The sequence below is a fragment of the Diabrotica virgifera genome, chromosome 6 (genome assembly GCF_917563875.1).
Source record: "Diabrotica virgifera virgifera chromosome 6, PGI_DIABVI_V3a".
In the NCBI taxonomy this organism is placed as follows: Eukaryota; Metazoa; Arthropoda; class Insecta; order Coleoptera; family Chrysomelidae; genus Diabrotica; species Diabrotica virgifera.
Genome location: NC_065448.1, coordinates 120,032,245 through 120,055,115, shown reverse-complemented (window position 1 = coordinate 120,055,115; position 22,871 = coordinate 120,032,245). Strand labels below are relative to the sequence as shown.

The window sequence follows — 22,871 nt, the reverse complement described above, 5'->3', positions numbered from 1 at the left end:
GCGACTTATGATCAAAAAATGTCGGTACCTGCTATTCTCTATGAAAAAATCAGTGAAAACAACCCCCTAACTACCCTACTGATTAAAAATTGGTCTTCACCTTTCTGTAATTCCCTTTATATTCGTATTATCAATACAACCAAGAAGTTTGACCTATTTAAAAGGCCTAATTTTAGAAAAATTGGACTTTAAAGAAAAATTGATTTTTTGCAATTTCCTATGTCACCTTTTACTTCAAAATATCTCCGAAAATACTGGAGATACGAAAAAATTATGGACTATTAAATTGTAGCTTATTATTTAATAAGTAAAATTCTCTTGTGCATGGATTTTCATTACAGTGAACAGATAGCGAGATACTATGGCTATTTGAAACCTCTATTTACGAGCAGACACCCCCTTATTCGAGTCTTTTAAACTCACCCCAATTAAAAACTAAGGGATCTTACAGAATTTAGTTTTCACGGTCTTAGAACTCTTCAAAAATCCTACAGAATTATTTTTGAAAAAACTTTTTATCGTCAAAAATGAAGGAGCCATGTTTAGAAAACGATTTTTTTTAAATATCGAATAGGCTGCTTATGGATAATTTTCAATGTATGTATAATACCACAGAACCGGTTGATATACTGGAAGATGACTAAAAAACTATTTGTATTTGTACATATTTGTAAATTCGTATTTTTTTGTAAATAAATGTTTTTGTAATTCTTTAATTCTACTTTTTTTCTGTATAGATCTATTAAACTATCTACTTATAAAAATTGTGATGTTATTAAGGGTGGTTTTTAAGGGTTGAAATATGATAGTTTATCCTAAAGTATAAAACAATCATTATTTAACCAATCAAAACCAAATTTTACCCATATTAAAATTTACAATGTTTTTATATATTTTTGTCAATAAGGGGTAGGTTACACCCCTAAAATAATCAACGCCCTTAAGCATGATCTAGAATATGAAGTACAGGGTGATATGATCCTAATCCCAAATTTTTATGTAAATCGATGCAAGCCGAAATGATTCTTTTAGGATAAGTAATTTTTTTATATATAGCTTCAACAAGGGTGGTTTTAAGGGTTGAAATATTATGATAGTATATCTTAAAGCATAAAACAATCATTATGTACCTAATAAAAACCAAATGTTGACAATATTAAAGTTAAAAATGTTGTTTTATAATTTTTTACAGTTAGGGGTAATTTTCACTTTTCACATTTCTATGTTTATATTTGTATTCTCCATTGCCTCCCATAACTTTACCGAAGGTACACTGTCGTATGCCTTTTTCAGATCAATATAATATACGAAATGAATCTCTTGGTTAATCGCTGTTTTCTTTTCCATGACTTGTGCGATTGCAAAAAGGTGATCAATTGTAGATCTTCCGGCTCTAAATCCTGCTTGTTCTTCTGCTTCCATTTTCTTGTATTCGTCTCTATTCGGTTTTTTAAGATCCTTCCGTATATTTTGCTGATTGTTGGTGTACAGGAAATACCCATGTAGTTATCACATTGTTTTCGATGTGTACTTTTACATAAATGTTAAAAAAAACATTCACCTTGGTTAATTACGGTCAAAGTTAGCCACTTTTTTTTATTAAGAAAGCTAACTAGCGCTAGTTTGAAGTTCAAGGTATGTATATAGTTTATATGTAAAAGTTTGAGTAAACTTGAACAGAGTGGTTAATATATCTTTAAAAATAACGCCCTAACGAAATCGACTCGTGGTCAGTGGAGGGGAATTATTAAAATCCGTGCACTCAAAAAATGAAATTTATTTTTCAAAGATATGTTGCTCTTTATATCTCCAGAGATAGTTGATGGATTTTGATCATTATTTTTTTAAAATTTATATATATTTCTTGTAGTCTTGTAGAGTATGTTATGTACACATATACCTACCTAACAATACAAAATGTTATGGGGCCGATAATTATGATTCTAAGACCTTCGAGTATACATATATAATTTCATAAAAATCGTTCAAGCGGTATCGGAGGATTATGGCAACTAACATTACGACAGGAGAATTTTATAGATGTAAATAAATAGATGGCTATTAAAAAATAGGGTCTTAGTGATAGAAGGGTGAAAATTAAGGGTTGTATATATATTGTTAATGGTACATACTATAAAATTAAGGTAGACAATTTTTTCTAAAACAATAAAAAAAGTGGCAGAGGGTAACCCCCTTATAACTTATGGGTATAAATAATAGATTACAATCTATTTTCAATCCTACAGAATATATGTGTAAAATTTCATAAAAATCTGCCAAGCCGTTTCGGAGGAATATGATAACTAACACTGTTACAGGAGACTTTTATGTATATAGAAGTAACTGTAAATTAAATAAGTAATAAAAGTGGCTTAATTTGCTCGTAATTAACCTAGGCGAAAAGTTTATTTTTTTAAATTCGTGTCAAAATATCAGCTTTTCAAATCCCAACGCAGATTTAGTCAATATGTTAATATGGTTATTCAAATTGTTTATAAGCCAAAAATGATTCTACTTTCGTAAAATGTTTTCAGAATGGTAAAAATGACTTCTTATTGATTTTTTAAATAAGTTGAAAATGTAAGTATTCTTCTTTTCTGTGGTTTCCACAGAATTGCTGTATCATTATTATTTTCTGAACAACAACATTGCAAAAAACAAGAATCTATAGGTCGAGCAAGTCTCGTAAATTTCACGATTGCGAGCCACGCTTCACGCAACCGTGTTTGCGTACTTGTGTTTCGAGTTGCGTGGTCGTGCGGAGTTATATTTACCAAATTTAAATACGTTCCCAATGCTGCCAAAATTAAATCAATATGTCAATATGGCTACTGGCGTGGCTACTGGCTGTAAAAGATAAATCTTATTCTATCTGTTCTTAATGAGTTTTAGATAATTTTAGTTGTATTTCTTTGTAATTTTGTGTTGTACAAAGATTAATTTAACATTTTCTCTGGAAGTATTAATTTAGAAAGATAATATGCTTCATTGGTGTTGTGTTTTGAAGTGTGAAATGCAAAGTAATTGTGATAAAGTCAAGATAAAGTTCACTTTTAAACTGAACTAAATAAGGTATCTGAGAGACAACAATGGTTAAATGCAATACAATGTACAGGTTTTACTAGCGAAATGAAAATTTTCCTGTCCTGTCTGCTGTAATCATTTTATATCTGGTAAGTTACAATTACAACAGTAACGATTTTTGAAGATGTTAACATTTTAATCTTATAGGAAAACCAGCCGACTTAATCGATAATAACAATCTCCAGATTGGGTTCCTTCAATAAATATGGGCTATAAACACAATGAAATAAGTTCCCCAAAATCTAAAATGGAGTGATATCAAAGGAGAATTAAAGGAAAAAATATTCATATTGAAATTATTTATAAGGCACTGGACTGTCTTAAATTCTACAATAATACTAGGTGGGTAAATGATTTTAGACATTTTTCATTAAGAGTAGATTAAGATTAAGTAGATTTTCATTCAGTAGATTTAAGACTTGTTTACACAGGTAGAGTAATGATGCAAGTACTTGATAGAGTAGAGTAACTCTACCTGTAAAAATGCTCAGCACAGTAGAATAGCTGGTAGAGTGTATAGTTGGAGTTAAAGTAGAGTGACTAGCAACCTACGGCAAAGTAACTACTCTATGACCACCACTACTGCCAAAATGTCTACTCGGCTGCACACTCTACCCATGGAACACGCTCAATTATGGCAGAATAGAGTAGGTAGGAGAGTACATGGGGGCGCTGTCATTCTGGCTGGAATTGTGTTTTGTGTAAATAGTGAAAATGAAGTTCACCGAAGATGAAACTTTAAAACTTGTAGAGCTATAATACGGCGAATACCAGTGTTTATGGAATTTAGGTAGTGTATACTACAGAAATAAAAGTTTGCAGTAAGCTGCGGAGGATGAAATCGTCGAAAGAATGGCAAAGGGGGCTTTGGAGTAAACGAGCTTAAGCAAAAAATTAAGAATTTAAGGTGCACTTATAATCAAGAGTGTTTAAAAATACAAAAATTGGTTTCACTATACTAGCATCAGTACTATACTTGTACTCTCCTCATGTGAATGGTATCAAGCCATTTTTGGTAGAGTACTACCGCTACTCTACTCTCCTCAAAACTCTACCCATGTAAACAAGTCTTTAGAAACAGTGGAAAATGAGGTAGCTAGTAGAGTAAAATATACTGGTTTAGCAAATTACAATGTTTTAAGGTAATACAGTAGCGATAAACAGGTAGCCAAAACGTGTTCCAAGATTGTCACTGTAATTTTGAATATTTTTTCGAGGCATTTGGCACACATATTCGTAAAATAATAAAGAATGGCGGTACAGAGCCCAATTTGAAAAATATATTAATATGTGGAAATTACTCTGTAATTATACAATATTTAAAAAACGAGCCTGTACCGCCATTAAGAAGAACAAAAAAATACACTTTCTTCAAATAAACTTTTTTATCCGATGCCTAGATTTTGTGTAATTTTGGAACTACTAATGAAATAAAAAATTTTAGTAGTTCCAAAATAACACAAAATCGGATAAAAAAGTTGTATTTGAAGAAAGTGTATTTTTTTGTTCTTCTTAATGGCGGTACAAGCTTGTTTTTTTTTATATTGTATTTAATTACAGAGTAATTTCCACATAATAATATATTTTTCAAATTGGGCTCTGTACCGCCATTCTTTATTATATTACGAATATGTGTGCCAAATATCTTGAAAAATATTCAAAATTACAGCCGCAATCTTGGAACACATTTTCGCTACCTGTTGATCGATACTGTTTCCTCTTAAGATAGTTTTAATAGTTATTTATGATATAAGTATTAAAAGTACAATTTTAAGACGCGCATGTGAAAGTTAACTTGAAAAAATAGTTTTATTAATGTTTTGACTTCCACATCACATGTCATTGTCAAAATACAAAATATTTATTATTATTAGGGTTGTTCTAGCAAACAGTCAAAAACCATCAGCAAACAGTTGGTCAGTAAAAGAACATAATACAGTCACCAGTGCGATCCCCTCTACTCGCGCTGGTCCACTATTCGCTGATGGTTTCAAACTGATGCTAGAACAAACCTATTATTATTATGCATATCATTATCTGTAAATAATATTTCTTCTGATTGTTAATTGTAAAGGATAGAAAAATTACCATTTGTTTCATTTTTTTTAGAATCAGCTGAGAGAAGTGGTCTACAAAAAACCAGGAAGGAAACGGAATATGTGGCTACGAAAGGCAAAAGAAAGGTTTACAAAGCAAATGTGACACATTTTTGTGAAATATTTAGGAATATCAGTAAATTGCATTAAAAAAATGTATGAAAAGATTTTGTTCAATAAAAATGTTTATATTTATCAAGGATGTATTATTTGGTATGGCCACATATCGTCAGTGATGTAATAATACATCCTATCTGTTTTTTCATGAGTTTTGTAAGAGAGACTAAAAACTTGTCTTAGGGTCACCTCCTGTTTTCATATCATATTTTTTGACTTGTTTTGTAGTAAATTAAACTATCTATGAACTACAAAACAAGTCAAAACTTACATATGAACACAGGAGGTGACCTTAAAACATGTTTTTCCATCTCTCATACAAAACTCATGAAAAAACAGATAGGAGGTATTGTCACATCAGCAAGGATGTGCAGTGATAAGTGGCCTAATAACCGGCAAAATATGGGCAACATATTTAGTTGTGAGATAAAAAGAAATGAAACTAGTCGAGCTGGGAAATTTAGCGAAATTAACCTTTAAATTTACGTTATATTGATCCCACCTTTACACATATCGGAGGAGTATGTCAACTAAAACTGTGACAGTGGTAGTTTCCAAACTCGTCTGATACGTCTGAAGGTGGTACACAATCAATACAATCTAAATGTATAAGTTAATATCGCTAAATTTCCCAGCTCAACTAGTTTCATGTCTTTTTATCTCACTACTTAATACATCTTTTGTGCTATTTTGCCGGTTATTAGAGCGCTCATCACTGTATTTCTGGTATATCCAGGGAATGTCTACAAAATATATTTTGAATGTCCAGAGAACATTCGTGGACATTCATGGAATGTTCCAATAAGACATTCAGGTAATGTTTAAAATGCTGACACAGGATTTTCCTGGGATGTTTAGGGAACATGTTTTCGGGGATATTCCAGGAATTTTTCAATGTCTGTGTACCTTCTATGGACCTATATGGAATATTTTGGTGTTATTACCGCCGCACTCCACTTGCGATTTGTAATCAGGAAGATTGAACACATTGTTTCAAATACAAGTCAATCCATTTGTGACTAAATAATCATGGATTGACTTCTATTTGAAAGAATGTGTTCAATCTTCACAACTACAAATCGCAAGTGGAGTCCGGCGCTTAGGGCTACTTCCTCTTCGGTATTATGTATTATACTACAGAAATCAGGAACTTTCCTTCTAAATATATGTATGCATCTTGGCCATCAAACATATTCTTCCAAACATTTTTTTAAGGGGTTACATAGGTCTTGTGGGTAAAAAAAGTGACTTTTTAAAAAAATTATATCTCGAAAACTAAAATTTATTTTTATTTATAATTGGAACATGTAAAAGTATAGTACTTAAGGTAGTCTCAAAAAAAGTTTCAGCCAAAAATATTCATTTTTGTAGAGTTGGCAGCATAACTAGTCTCATCTGAAATCAAAAAGTTTCTTGTAGTTTATACCTCTGGCTAGAATATGAACGAAGGAATTAAAAAAAATGAAATTTGAAGATTTTACATAAGTTTAAACACATTTTTGACCCCAATTTTTCTCATTTTTAAAGTAGTTTTTTTTATAAAACAAAAATGACCTCATCTAATAAAAAATCCTTTGTTCATTCACTAGCCAGAGGTATAAACTACAAGAAACTTTCGATTTCAGATGAGACTGGACTTGTTATGCTGCTCACTGCAAAAAAGGGCTGTTGTCGAAAAATTGCAGTCAACTCTACAAAAATGAATATTTTTGGCTGAAATTTTTTTGAGAGTACTATACTTTTACATGTTTCAATTATAAATAAAAATAATTTTTAGTTTCCAAGATATAATTTTTTTAAAGTCACTTTTTTTACCAGCAAGACAACAACTTAACAAATTGTTGATTTCAAATTGTAACAATTGTTTTGCAAAGTATGCTGCCCTCTTGTATTTTCTGTGTTATCTTCATCATACAATTACTTCATCTAAAAACTTTCTGCGATATATTCGCAACAACAAAAACAAACAAAACAAAAAAAATAAAACAAAAGTTTAACCACCTTCACACCACAGAATCAAGTTACACAAATTTTCAAACACCTCACCTGACACAGCGTCTCAAGTACGATTGCGCGAATTGGTAAATATAACTCCGCACGACCACGCAACTCGAAACATAAGTACGCAAACACGGTTGCGTGAAACGTGGCTCGCAATCGTGAAATTTACAAGACTTGCTCGACCTGTAGATTCTTGTTTGCAAAAAAGTTCTGTGTGATAAACAAATCGAATGCAATTTAAACTAATTGACAAATCGTCTTGCATTTTTTTATGCATTATGTGGACTGTTTGACTCAACATTTCATGCAATATCAAAGTCTTAAGTTCATTTTTGCAAAAGTTATAGCAATTTCTTTATTTTCGAAATTTAGTTTTATTTTGCAATTTCCGAAGTAACAAATAATCAGAACAAAACTCAAAAACTTCCATTTTAAACCTTTGCTTATCTACTAAAAGATGAATAATCTAAATAAGATATTTAATTACGTTATTTTTACGTGTAGCCATTTAAACGAAAAAATTGTCATATTTGACCCTTATTTGTTAATAATTAAAACTCTCGTCCGAACTGTGACGGGCATTGTTGTATTTATAATGTAATAGGTATAACTCTAAAAGAACTATTTGCTACCTGGCTGGTCAAGTGTCCTGACAAAAACCTTATTTTAAGGAAAAGTAGTAGAAAGGAAATACAAAGAAAAATATAGCGGTTAAAAAGCAAGCCAGAAAAGACAAAAGATACTACGTAAATCATATGGTAAAAATGTCAGAAAAAGTTGCGCAAGAAAACGACCATCAAATACAGTACAATATCATCCGAAATTTGACAGGGAAAACACTAAACAGTAATAAACAAATCAAAGATGAACAAGGAAATAATATAATTAAATCAGAACATAAAATAATACAAAGATGAAAAGAACCCTGCGAGGAAATATATTCCAAACACCACATATAGACGGAGATAATGTAATACAGGAAATAAACATTAGAACAGTTGAAATTACCAAAGAAGAAATACAAAACACACTGAATCAACTAAAAAAATGGCAAAGCCGCTGAAAGCGACAAACTACCGATAGATTTAATAAAGGCGGACCCAAACGAATCAGTACAAATGTTACACAAATTCTTTAACAAGATATGGGCCGACCAGGAGCTCCCACAGAAATGGAACGTGGGTTTAACCATTAAGATACCAAAAAAGGGCGATTTAAATAAATGCGAGAATTGGCGAGAAATAACACTGCTAAGTGCCACATTCAAAATAATGTCAAATATCATATTGAATAGACTGAAGCCAGAAATAGACAAGAAACTAAGACTAAGAAACAACCAAGAAGGTTTTCGCGCAAAACGCTCCACTATCGACCACATTTGTATTATATCTGTACCTACCTCTGTATCTTGTCCCTGTACCTCTGTATCTCTTGTACTCTATAATTATCTTGGAACAAGCTGGTGAATGGCAAAAAAATATAAACATGTTTACTTTCACTTTGACTTTGAAAAGGCCTTCGATGGTATAAACAGAGAACAAATGTGGAAGATTCTAAAACTATATGGACTACCGATAAAATAAATCAACTTAATCAGACTATTTTACAGGAAATATAGAGCCAGACTAGAACATGCGGGAAAAATGGTAGTAGATATAGCTATACAAAGCGGAGTTAAACAAAAATGTGTGCTATCCCCGACAATATTTATAATAAAAGCGGACTGAATCATGCAGAAAATAAGCGATAATAAAACAGGTATTAGATGGAAAATGCATAACTAGTTGGACGATTTGTAGTTCGCAGATGACATTTGTCCCCTAATCGAACATAGCAGCCATAAGCAAAAGAAGATCGACAAGCTTGCAAAATACTCCCAAGATAATGGGCCTGAAGATAAAGACAAAAAAAACCAAACTTAAAAAAAAAACAGCAACCAAGAAACTAAAATTAAAATACAAGGAAGACAAATACAGGAGGTATGTAGACAACTTTACATATCTGGGATCGATCATGGAAAATGGCGCTAGTAGAGCAGTTGTAGAAAAAAGGATAGTAAAGGCACAATATGCACTCATTATATAATCATATAATACATTAAGGTGATACAGTAGCGATCAACAAGTAGCCAAAACGCGTTCCAAGATTGCGGCTCCAATTTTGAATATTTTTTCGAGATATTTGGCACACGTATTCGTAATATAATAAAGAATGGCGGTACAGAGCCCAATTTGAAAAATATATTAATATGTGGAAATTACTCTGTAATTAAATACAATATTAAAAAAACCAGCCTGTACCGCCATTAAAAAGAACAAAAAAATACACTTTCTTCAAATAAACTTTTTTTCCGATGCCTAGATTTTGTGTCATTTTGGAACTACTAATGAAATAAAAAATTTTAGTAGTTCCAAAATTACACAAAATCTAGGCATCGGATAAAGAAGTTTATTTGAAGGAAGTGTATTTTTTTGTTCTTCTTAATGGCAGTACAGGCTCGTTTTTTTAATATTGTATTTAATTACAGGGTAATTTCTACATGTTAATATATTTTTCAAATTGGGCTCTGTACCGCCATTCTTTATTATATTACGAATACGTGTGCCAAATATTTCGAAAAAATATTCAAAATTACAGCCGCAATCTTGGAACGCATTTTCGCTACCTGTTGATCGCTACTGTTTCCTCTTAAGGAAAATCTGGAACACAGGCGATATATCACAGTTAACCAAAATCTAAATATTAATAGCTGGAGAAGAACTGTTGCAAGAGATCATGAAAGAATTGGCGTTGAGATGAAGAGAAGTCAAACAAAGAGCGAGAAACAGAGAGCAATGGAAAATACTTGTATAGCAAATTTCGAAAGAATAAAACAGAAAAGAATGCGCTAATCCTGCGAATCAGCCATCTTTGATTTTTGGCTAAGAAACGCAAGAGCGCCCAATACTTCATAATAAGGGAAGGTATTACAGGGAGAGGGAGGGAGAGAGAGAGAGAGGGAGAGAGAAATAGAGAGAGAGAGAGAGAGAGAGAGAGAGAGAGAGAGAAACAATACTGATTATTTATCAAAATAAAATTTAAGGTAAACCTAACCTAACCTATCGAAAGGCTCATCAAACAATTATTAACTAAAAAAAAAACATTTGTCAAGGGTATATAGTGGTATTAGGTATATTACATTATAACTTATTCCATCGAAATCTTCCGAAATCCATAATCTTCCATCGAAATAAAATAGAAAATTTTAAAGTCTAGAAAATACATTATTCATAACTACACCCAAGAAATAAGTTTTTCTAACCTGATTTAAGAGTATAAAACGAAAACAAAGAATTTACAGCAAATCTTTATCGTATATCCGAGCAAACCACCTAGTTGGCAAAAGTTATAAATAGAATTTGTCTGGGTTCTTCAACTAAATTCTCACGTAAACACGACCAAGGTTAAATATTTTACTTGATATTATAAGTACATTGTTGCCAGTATAACGGATGCCAAAGCGAGCGCTAACTGTATGGAATCATTCTTGTTAATATACACGCTGTATATTGATCGGAAGTCACGAAGAGTCAAAACTATACAGAAGCCACGAGGGACGCAAATGCAATATATATATATATATATATATATATAAATATAAATAAAATTAAAACAAAATCTTTAAAATCAACACACATTAAAATTGTATATATGTCATTCACTAATTTGATCTACACAAACATTATAACAGGCACAGATTTGTTGGTTGACTTACACCAACTATCTCATCACCCTCAAGAATTCCTAAATCCCATAAATTTGTTTTCCTTTGCTGCATCCTCCGTCTATTCCACCATATCCCGTTAACATAACTTTAACAGAAACATCATGATAATGAATACTGAGTTGGTAGCACCTTGTATCCGAATGTAAGTACGACACGTTATAATTGCATGATTATATATAGCATACTTCTGCACATGTTTGTGCGCTTGGGGGAAGTTTTACCACCCCCCCCCCATGATTGCATGCATGTGCATTGGTATGCTATTTCGCTACTCTTATGTATGTTATTCAACATTGGCTTGATCTTATGGATCTTTAGCATCTTTTACAACCAGACAATGTCCTAACTCTGGTTTTTGTTTATTTGTAGCATTTTGTAACTTGTTACCTTTGACCTGAAGATGCTCTACAAATTTTAAAGAGCGAAACCGGTCGTCGGAAGTTATAATAAAGATTGAGAATAAATCTGACTTTTACTTCATTTAACTCAACATACTTTGTACTATTGTTAGGAAATAAAAAATATTTCACAAATAAACATTTCTTTTCGGTTAAATTAAATGACAAACAGCCTCCCAACTGCCTCTTGGCAGTTTAAAAGCATTTAAGTTAAGCAAAAAGCAATGTTTCTTTGCCAATTAAACATATTTTTCTATTTTCTGACAGCAGCAGAACGTATTTTGAGTTAAATAAATTACATACGTTCTTCTGTTTGCGTCAATTAATTTAATTCAAAAATTATTTTTATGGCCAGCCTGTATAAATGATGATATTAATGTTTATATTACTGAATAGAGAATTGAACACCCTTTTAAATGAGCTACTACGCGATCCCTATTCCTATTTAACAAAATCATCGATTACGTCATCACGCCCAGATGGATGACGTTACTTGTATGAAATATATATCAAAAAATTAAACATAATATAATATATCATTATTATATACACAATATATGTTCGGAAACGTTTCCGCGGTTAATACAATGAAACAAAGCTAAAATCAATATTAATAATAAAATTAAACTCACCAGATTTCCGAGTTGCACCGCATCGCTGGTTTCTAGGCTGAGCTTTCGACGTCCTCTCTGACGTCATCTTTAGGGCTTCTGGGGTCTGAGAGTCCTGAGGCTCCAGATACTACACTCATTACTCACTACTTCACTCACTACAATACTAGGGTGTTGTATATTTTCTAGTATAATTATATAATAAACGATGTTAAATAATCGAGCAAATATATATATATATATATATATATATATATATATATATATATATATATATATATATATATATATATATATATATATATGTATTTATAAGGAAAGTTTTTAGCAAAAACTCGCAAAGTAAATTTGAATACAAAAGACGGTATTATACATAAAATACATAAAAATATGGAATGCAACCGTATATGCGTATTTCCGCCTAGTTGAGTATCATCATTAGGACATAGCTAAGTTACACAAGGAGCATTGTAACTTGGAAAAGCATCACTACAGAAGCACTGTTACCATTTTTGGCCATAATGTTATAAGACCCTGTTATCTAAAGGCGACAACTAACACAAGAAGGTAAGACCACAGCTAACCTCACATTTACTGTTGTCTTAAATATATTTTGAATTTGAAGAATTATTGTAAAAAATTGTAAATTGTTTTTCTTATTTGAAAATATTATTGTTGGAAAAAACTATATGGGGAGGTTGGGGGCGTATTTTCAGCACTGGAACACAGAAAAACTGGCATCACCTATGCCATTCTCAACCCCTGTACATTTTGCATAACTTATCCTAATGATGAGATATCTAAAAAATATTTTATTCGGTATAATGAACAAAAATCTATAGTAGAAAAAATTTCTTGTTATTTCAAATACAAGCTAAACGATACTGATATCCATAGCAATCATATTATAATGTATTTATAATAAGAAAAATCAATAGTACAAAATATTCTTTTAACTTCAAAGACAAACGAAACGATATTTTTTCCCTAAAAAATACATTATAATATTTAGGTATCCGTTCGTTTTATACAAGGATACTAATAGATACGGTATTAAACGTGGTAAAATAAAATATGCATAAGTATAAAGTAAAGTATGCAACTTTTGTAAATTTCGTTTTTTTTTATAATAACACAATTCTTCATTACGTACAATCTGTTTTAAATAAAGATGTTTTCCTCTTTTAACATTTTCTCGAAAAATCTTATTGTTCAAGCGCTTATTAGAAAATATACTCTAGTTAGTGTCTGTTTGTCTTTCCTTCGCTAAAATATCTCTCATTGAGCACACCACTGTTTATAATTGGACCGAAAATTATATCCAAGTTTCGTTCCGCCTACGGCTCTTTTTGCGCCTCGAAAATTAAGCTTCGAGTGCGGCCCTCAAGAAAAGACAGAAATTTATGCTGAGGTTTCGTAATTAAAACATGTACTTGGTTGTTTGTTACAGAAATTGTTTTTAAAACTCAATGAAATTTCCTTCTGTATTTAATGAACAATTGAAAGAAGATACTGGAAATAACAACGAACAAGTATTCCTTTAATTAGTTTCCTAAGATTACTTAAGCATGGACAATAAAGCGCAATATATCAAAGTGCATAATATCAAAGCGTATCGTTTAATATTAAATTCATGTATTATTAATGTTTTTTTTTATATTAGTTTCCCTTATGTGATAGAAATAATCAGAACTAATAAAGCAAAAGCGCATTTTTTTTAAACATGAAATCAAAATAGTAACGAGCTAAGAAGATCTAAAACTAATAGATATAGTATGCCAATAAATGTTGCAAATATCCTATTATACTTTATTGTCTAAAGTCTAAAGACTAATTAGAATAATTATATAAAAATACTACATTTATTATTTAAAAGACTGTACAATAAGTACTGCTACAATAAAATAAAACCATTAAAAATATACATCTATAAAACAATAAAACGATAGGATATACTATATTAGGAATTCCTATTGTAACGTACCTATAATATGGAGATTTCGGACCTACCCCGAATAACGGTTCCAACTCAGCACGTGTTCTCGAAGCACTAGCTATATAGATGCGAGGGACGAGTTGTTTCAGAAAGTACGATCAAAGAATATAGACGGAGAGTATTAATATATTCTTTGGTACGATTATCAGGCCAATGAACTAGCGATGGACCGACCACTCTCGATTTTTCGTTAGTTAATAAGATAATTTCGAGAGTTAGTTAATAAGATAATGTCGAACTGTAAACTTCTAAAATAAATAGTTTTATATAAATTTAAACCTCTAGTTTCATTTAAGACCGTTACACTATTCACAGTGGAAACTACTTAAAAATTTCTTCAAAAAGAGGAAATACATTAAAACTGGGTACCAGGGAAGAACAATAAGTGTAAAAAATGAGCAAGGAAACCTGACAGTGGACGAAGACCAAATGTGTGAAAGATGGAAAGAATATTTCGACAAGTTACTAAATGGTGGAGTGACTACTGAAAAAAATCCGTTCCTGAATCCCAAATAGTAGTAGACGAAATACCAAATCCCACAAGAAAAAAAATTGGAAAAATAATACAGGAAATAACGTAATTATACAGGAAGCAATCTGGCAAACAACATTCTCAAAAAACACGACGCTCATGAAACAAGAGCTACCAAGCATAGTCAGCAAAAAAATCATAGAAAAACCAAATTTAAGAAAAACATGGCAAAGAACGCACGCGCCTCAGGACAAAACTAGACTCAACCAGGCTACACTTCAACTCAAAACTCTTCTAAATAACTAGAAAAACGATGGGAAAAAAGAATATCTTAGCAATTTATCAGCAACAGAAAGTGCAGACTATTCTCTATGGAAGGCTACGAAAAAGTTTAAACGACCTCAATCAACCAACCCTTCTATTCTCGCAGAAAACGGCGAATGGACCAAAAGCAATAAAGAAAAATTAGAAGTGTTTGCAAAATATCTCACAGACGTCTTTCAACCTTTCCCTGGTGAGAATAATCAAAACTTTGAAGCATCCATCCAACAAGTTCTAGAATTTTCATACCAGCTAGAATCTCCACTGGAAAAGTTTAAGGTAAATGAAGTGATCAAAATAGTACAAAATCTTAAATCGAAAAAGTCCCCAGGCTTCGATCTTATAACCAGTAAAATTATTAAACAACTACCCAGGAAAGGAATTGTGTACCTTACTCAATTATTCAATGCAGTATTAAGAACCGCATACTTCCCTCTCCTCTGGAAAGTTGCAAAAATTATACTATTTCCCAAACCAGATAAGCCTCTGGAAGATGTCAAATTATATCGATCCATAAGCTTACTGCCGATAGTGTCAAAGATTCTAGAAAAACTGATACTCTCAAGAATTCAACCACTCCTCTCAGATCGAGAACTAATCCCTGCACACCAGTTTGGATTCAGATCTTAACACGCAACCATAGAACAGGTTCATCGGATATGCAGAACTGTTAATCGAGCATTGGAGGACAAAATGTTCTGAACTTTCGACTTTCTAGACATCTCGCAAGCATTCGATAAAGTCTGGCACACTTCCTAATTTTAAAGTCACTTCCTAATTTTAAAATCCTACCTCCATATCCGTTACTTTTTTGTACAATATGGAGATGAGCGCACGTCTCTATTTCCAGTTGGATGCGGAGTTCCACAGGGCAGTGTTTTGGTGTCAAATTACAAAATCTATGTACACAGCGGACTTACCAACCAACTTTAAAACCACGACAGCTACATATCAGGACCCACGGATAGCTTCCTCAACTTCTGCGAACCAGCCTCAACAAAATGCAGACTTGGCTAAAACGGTGGCGTTTTCAAACAAATAAAACAAAGTCGGTTTATATTACCTTCCCAAACCGTAAAGCTCACTGCCTGCTAACAACCATCAACATGATGTATATATCAACAACCACCAACAAAAACAGTAAGAAATAGTCAAATACCTTGGAATGCACCTAGACCAAAGATTAAACTGGATAAAACACATTTTTATGAAGCGTAAACAATCTGGTCTCAAATTACAAAATCTATACTGGCTGATTGGTCACAAATCATCACTTTCGATGAAAAATAAAGGAAAGTGAAATAAATGTCGACTGGATTCTAGTTTTCTGTTGACCAAGATATGAAAATATCAAAAGGCACCGCTAGGAAAATATTCCAAAAATGCGGTTCAGAGAACCTATATGAAACGAGTCTTTGTACTCTCATACAGAGTATGGCATTAGTAAAAATACAAAAATAGACGATATGAGAGTATAATAGATGGTATGAGAGTACAAAGACTCGTTTCATATAGGTTCTCTGAACCGCATTTTTGGAATATTTTCCTAGCGGTGCCTTTTGATATTTTCATATCTGGGTCAACAGAAAACTAGAATCGAGTCGACATTTATTTCACTTATTCCCCGTTAGAGGGCGTTCGAACCTTACTCCGGTATAAATAGTTTTATTGTATACCGAGAACTACGGAAGTTTTGATGTAAATGTGTCTTCTTGCATAGCCTCCTTGATAACAGGTAGACCTAGAAATAGCGCTATTGTGGGATAGCAGGAGACAGATTTAAATCAAAACGAATCCGTTTATTTTTGTATTTAGGAAAAATAAAGTACTTGTCTACAAAGCAGTTTTGAAGCTAATATGGAGTTACTGGATCCAACTTTGGGGTACTGCATCAAACTCCAACATCAAAATCATGGAGAGGTTCCAGTCGAAGGTTCTTAGAATAATCACAAATGCCCCATGGTATGTTGCAAATAATCTTATTAGCACAGAAAAAATTATAACTTCGCACAGAAATACGAAGACAGATTGACACAACATCCAAATGTACTAGCCAGAAACCTGATGAGACAACCAGTCAGACGAAGACTTAGACGAAATACACCTAGTGATTTACCATCGCGATTTTAGTTATATGTGCCGTAATTACCAGAGACAAACAATTTTATATCTATGTAAAATATTTGTAAAGAAAATGATTAATGAATCATTTTCTCCAAGTCACCTACAATAGTGTTCACAACATTTACTCATTGTAAGTTGTTTTACAGATTGTAAATAAATTGGGTGGTTAAATAAAAAAAAATAACAATAAAAGATATAAACAACCAAAAAACCTCCGGGGAGAAAGGACGCGGAAGAAACACTGAAATAAGTTCTTTATAACGCTAATATACAAAAAGGGAGATTTGAACAAAAATTGAATGCGCAAATTATAGAGCAATATATTTGTTAGAGGAAGATAATATACAAAGCGCTCGCCATACTAATCAAAAACAACTAGAAATATATGGCGAGAATATGGGACAGAAAAAAATTAATATACACAAAAGAATTCTAAGTACCAAAAAAAATAGTAAGATTGGAAAAAATGACAACTAGAAAACCATTTGTACTGTGAGATGCAATGGTATTTATAGTCTCAGAAGAATTCGAAGTAAAAAAATGTGTTTGCCAAAGAGACTAGTTGTCTACCTTTCTATTCAATATAGTTTTAGTAAAAATTGTGCGGGATAGTGGGATAAATAAGTCAATAAGTCCGGTACCCTTTTCTACACAGAAAACCACTGCTTAACGTACGCCGATGATGTGGTTCTCATTCGAAGAAATGAAAAATAACTAGCAAGGATAGCAAAAACATTGATTACGGAAAACTCTAAAGTGGGACTGAAAACATGAAAACAGGAACAAACACTAGGGGTTACACACACACACGATGCTATACGCTGCCGAGTCATGGACTATGAACAAAATCATATAGAACAGATTGAAAGCATGGGAAAGAAAAATACTTCGCTACTTTCTACTACCAAAAGTAGTGAAAAAGACTAAAATGGCTCGGACATCTAGAAAAAACGCAAGGTAAACGACAAGTCAACAATATTGGTTGGAAAGTACCTGCGGGCAGAACAGAGAGAGTATGGCCAAGAAAGAAATGGAGACATGTGATGGAAGACGTCAGAGATAGGGGCATTAAAAATTGGAGGCTTACAACTAAGAAAACAATTGAAATTATCCATCCATCAATTAAATATGTATAAGGACTGTTAACGCTATACATAGGTACATAAAAACTGCAATATCCTCGATATTAAGGAGATACATATCAACGTACTTCGAAAAAATATTATCCAAGGAAATATTGTAAACAAAAAATATAGGTAAAAAAAAAATATAGTTGAGGAATGTAAGAGAGTGGTTTGATTGCAGCTGCAACAAATTATTTTTTAAAGCAACATCCAAAATACAAATAGGTGTGACGACAATAAAATATAAAAGGGATTTAAAGTAGAATAAGATTAATTTAATCTATCCTAACCACATAAAAATTGCCTTATTTTTACAAAGGACGAACATATAACACCACCGCTTGTGACTGACTCAAGATTTCTGGAAAAGGAATAAAGGAAAATTCCCAAGTTTTAGCATCTTTTTATATATCTGACGACTTATTTTGTGGGGTTCTTATGCCCCTATATTACGTCAAAAAACATTTAGAAGAGCGAAATAGGTATTTTGGTGAGTTTCTTATTATACCTACCTCCGTACACTTACTGAGTTTTTGTATAAAATAATGAGAGAATGCTTGAAGAGTTAAAGTAGCTGTTTTTAGTTTGTTTTTAACAACGCGCGTTAAGTTTAAACTGGCGGTAATCAAAAATATCCTGAAGGTCCATTTTACAGAATCACTTTGTTTTGTACTCCATTCATTGTAGTAATTACATTTTTAGAAATACATCCGTATATAATTACAAAAATAAACGAAATACTAAAAGTACAAATAACTTAATAATAATTCTTAATTAAATCTTTAGAAAAGAAAATTGTAGGAGAAATATTGTCGTGCGAAAACGTTCTACTGTTTTTTGTGTCTTTAATACTTAAAGAATATCGTTTCCTTAAAACTATATATATATATATATATATATATATATATATATATATATATATATATATATATATATATATATATATCGATAAAAGGTACGTTGTCGCCTCGCGGTGAAAACTATGACGACCTCGCCTCACCCTTTTGTAGTTATTTTTTTCAAAAAATATATGCATATATACAATGAGGGGAACTTTCTAATTAAGAATCTCTAAAGAGGGGAAACGATTTTAAATATTTTTTTTATATATAAATTTACGATTAAATCCAATGCGCTGTCGCCTCACAACTATATATGACTAAGAATGAAAGCCGGTACGTTGTTGCCTCAGACGGCGTTGCCAAATATTCGAAAATGAATAAAGGATTGAGTGGGTCAAAATTTGGTGCACAGCGAGAGGTAGTATAGGTATTTATTACGGATATAGGTAAAGAAATAGTGGGAATTTGTTCACATGTTCTATTGTTGTTTACATTAAAAGTAAAGGATGGTTATTTTTGATATGTTTAAAATTTTTTTATTAGTGGATATTCCAAAGCTAGAATTTTGCAATAAATTAAGCTAAGCCAAATTATTTTGTGTGAATTATTGCTCTTATACAGTAAAATTATAAAGGCTCTTAACGATAAAATTTATTATTTGCAGTAAACATATTACTTATCTCACAGAAAAAAGTGTCAACGGTTTATTTAAAAATTTTAATTAAAAACCAGTGAATTAGTATACATAGCTGTAAAAATGTTCCAACAAAACGTATTCTTACAGCAAAGTGTACGAAAATAATTTATAAGTTGGTGAAGGTGGGGTGGTTTTAAGGGCGAAAATGGTCTTGTGAAATTTCTGGCTAAACATTGCATCGTTTAAAAAAATTCAACGCAAAATCTGTGGGCGATAAAAAAATCTACAATTTGTGTAATGGTCTTTTTATCCTGATCTCAAAAAATTTTGAGAAAAATTCAAAACTAGGTTTTAGGTACCTATTTAATTTTTTTCTTCTACAAAAATGATTTCATTATGTTTTGTTTAAATGTCAAACCCTTTAATTGAGGCGTTGGTTAGATGTTTATTATATCTAATGTACAAGAATTCATCTGTACTCATTAGATATCTTTTAAAAACACCCTTTAATTATCTACGCTAATTTCTTTCGGTTATTTAAATGTCATCATAAACAATTCTAACCTTCTTTCGTTACATAAACATTGTTGACCTAGATCGTGAGGTGTAATTATACATACAGCCACTATAAACAATTTTCAGGGTCGACGCTGACTTTGCACTTTTAAATATATTTATACAACCAAAACATAATAAGGGAATCCTCATTACACATTCCACATTCGTCATTCTATTTTATTAGATGTAAGATTATTCACATTAAAAGATAGTGTCATCTACACTCCGCGAGACGACGTTACGTAGGTTGCTACCAGCTTGTACTCATGCGAGTATAATAAAACAACTTCAACAGTGAAACGACTATTAATCATTCCACCCCTCGGATAAGGGTTAACCACCCTTACCGGGAGAAGATAGCCCTAGTAATCCTGGACTATCATATGGCGATCCAAGACCAGGGAAGAAACTGAAGTAAACTGGAACGAGAAATGGAAAGAAAAACGTCTATGGCTAAGGATCTGGTACCTCGACCATCCTAGAATACAGTGTGGTATGTAGAAAGGATGGAGACAGCAGGCCTGACATGGAACTAAATGGACAATGGTATGGAGATGGAACATCGTGGGACAATGGACAATGCCAGGGAACGTGGATCGAGAACTTTTGGTGATACGAACACAAACGTTTAAAGTGGTGAGTCTATATTTGGTTCTTATGGTATTTCCACGATATTTCTTAACAAATGAATGATATAGCAGTAATGTAAGGTATATTTCTAGTATTTTTATCTATTTCTTTTTAATTATCTTTATGGGTATTATTGGAATTTTTTTTAACACATATTAAAGTTATTCACATGGCATATTACCATTATTATTTGAGGTATATATTATTTATATTATTTATTACGAGGGTACATTTTTGCAATTTTTTTATGATTTTAATATTTGCTATCGTAAATATACACTATCAATATAAATATACGATATAAATATATAACAAATATACGCTATATGCATAATACATTTACATTATTATTCTAACTACTTATTTACAAGGGTTAATATAACGTTATTTATTTTTGAACTATTATTTATTATTATTGCAATTTTTTTTTTACATATTTTTACCATATATTGACGTATTATTTTATCTCGTTATTTTTTACTATATATCTATATACCACATATTTATATACACCGTAAGACTATCGAATTTATATTTTCGCTAAGAAGTGCAGGAACTGAGGATAGAAAATTATGTATAAATGAGTAGCAACAAAGTTACTTGGGAAGATTTTGTCAAAATAGTTGAGGAACTTGCACAAGAAGTAGGAAGACAGAGCAGAAGGGTCTTAAAGAAAAAAGTACCGAAATCTAAGGACATACAGGAAGAAGTAACGACACAGCTAATTAAATCCTATAACAAGTTCACGCACTTAACTAAGAAAAACTGGGAAGCACTTTCGGACAAACAGAGGGAAGCGTGCAACAAATATTTTGGAAAAATCAGAGACAAAGTTATACGCTCATTTCAAGCAGTAAATCTAAGAACAGTGGTTCCAAATTCAATACATCAACCAATCGACGAGGAAGTAGAAGAAGGAAAAAGCGACAAGGAAGTAGAAGAAGAAATAATTAACGACGAAATAAAAGAGGAAAAAGGTGACATAAAACAAGATATAACAATATTATACATGGCTCTGACAATCAATGAATTTTTGAATATCGCAAGCAAGATATTGCCCAACGAGTTCGATGGAAGCGCAGGGAAATTACAACCATTTTTGGACGCATTAGAACTACTTGGAAAATTGGCAGAAGGTCATGAAGACACAGCTGTAACGCTAATAAAAACACGACTTACCAATAAGGCTAGGAACTTAATAACCACGGAAGATACGATTCCACGGATAGCTGAAGCACTGAAGAAAGAACTAAGAGGTGATAATCCGAAGAATTTAATAGCCAAATTAGCCAAGAAAAGGCAAGGGCATAGAGATGCAGCAGTGTACGCATCTGAAGTGGAAGAGTTAGCAGAACAATTAAAAGTAGCATACATAGCGGAAGGAATGCCACTGGAGTTAGCGAAGAAATATACGACGGAAACAGTAGTAACAACAATGAAACGAAACGTTAATGCAGAGAAAGCTAAGCTAATACTGGAAGCAGGTAACTTTACATCACCGCAGGAAGTAGTATCTAAATTTTTATCGATCGATACGACTGAAGAAAATGCACAAGGAAGAGTCTTAAATTATAGGACAAACTACGAGAATAGGAGAGGACAGCAGCAATACAGAAGAGGATACCATAACAAATATGACAGAGGAAGAAGAAATAACTTCGGACAACGGAACGAAGGAGAAGCAACGGACAATCAACGAAATTATTCGAACAGAAGATACAGACAATTTAACAATCAAACATACAGAGGAAACCAGAGAGGAGGACGTAACAGAAACGTAAGGTTACTAGAGATAGAGGACAGTCAAGAAGAACAAGAAAACCAGCAGTTGGGGTTTTGAATGAACAAGAAGTTGGAAGCACACAGGCAGAAATAAAATATAACATTTACAACTTTGACCTGAACCTAACGAACTTTGTACGAATGAAAACAGGAATCCTTGAAAACACAAGCACCTTTATCATAGACACAGGAGCTGATATTTCAATACTAAAATGTTCACAAGATTTTATGAAGAAACAGGTGAAACCAAACACAAAGGCGAAAATAAAAGGAGTCACTAAAGGAGAGTTGCAAACAATGGGAGAAGTTGAG

General features: G+C 32.2%; 1 long non-coding RNA gene across 1 annotated transcript; it reads left to right on the top strand.

Moving 5' to 3' along the window:
* Positions 1 to 2,808: 2,808 nt before the first annotated feature.
* LOC126887028 (uncharacterized) lies at positions 2,809 to 5,426 on the top strand. Its single transcript, XR_007698924.1, has 3 exons — positions 2,809 to 3,173; positions 3,232 to 3,426; positions 5,194 to 5,426. It is a non-coding gene; the product is annotated as an uncharacterized LOC126887028 (long non-coding RNA).
* The last annotated feature ends 17,445 nt before the right edge of the window (positions 5,427 to 22,871 follow it).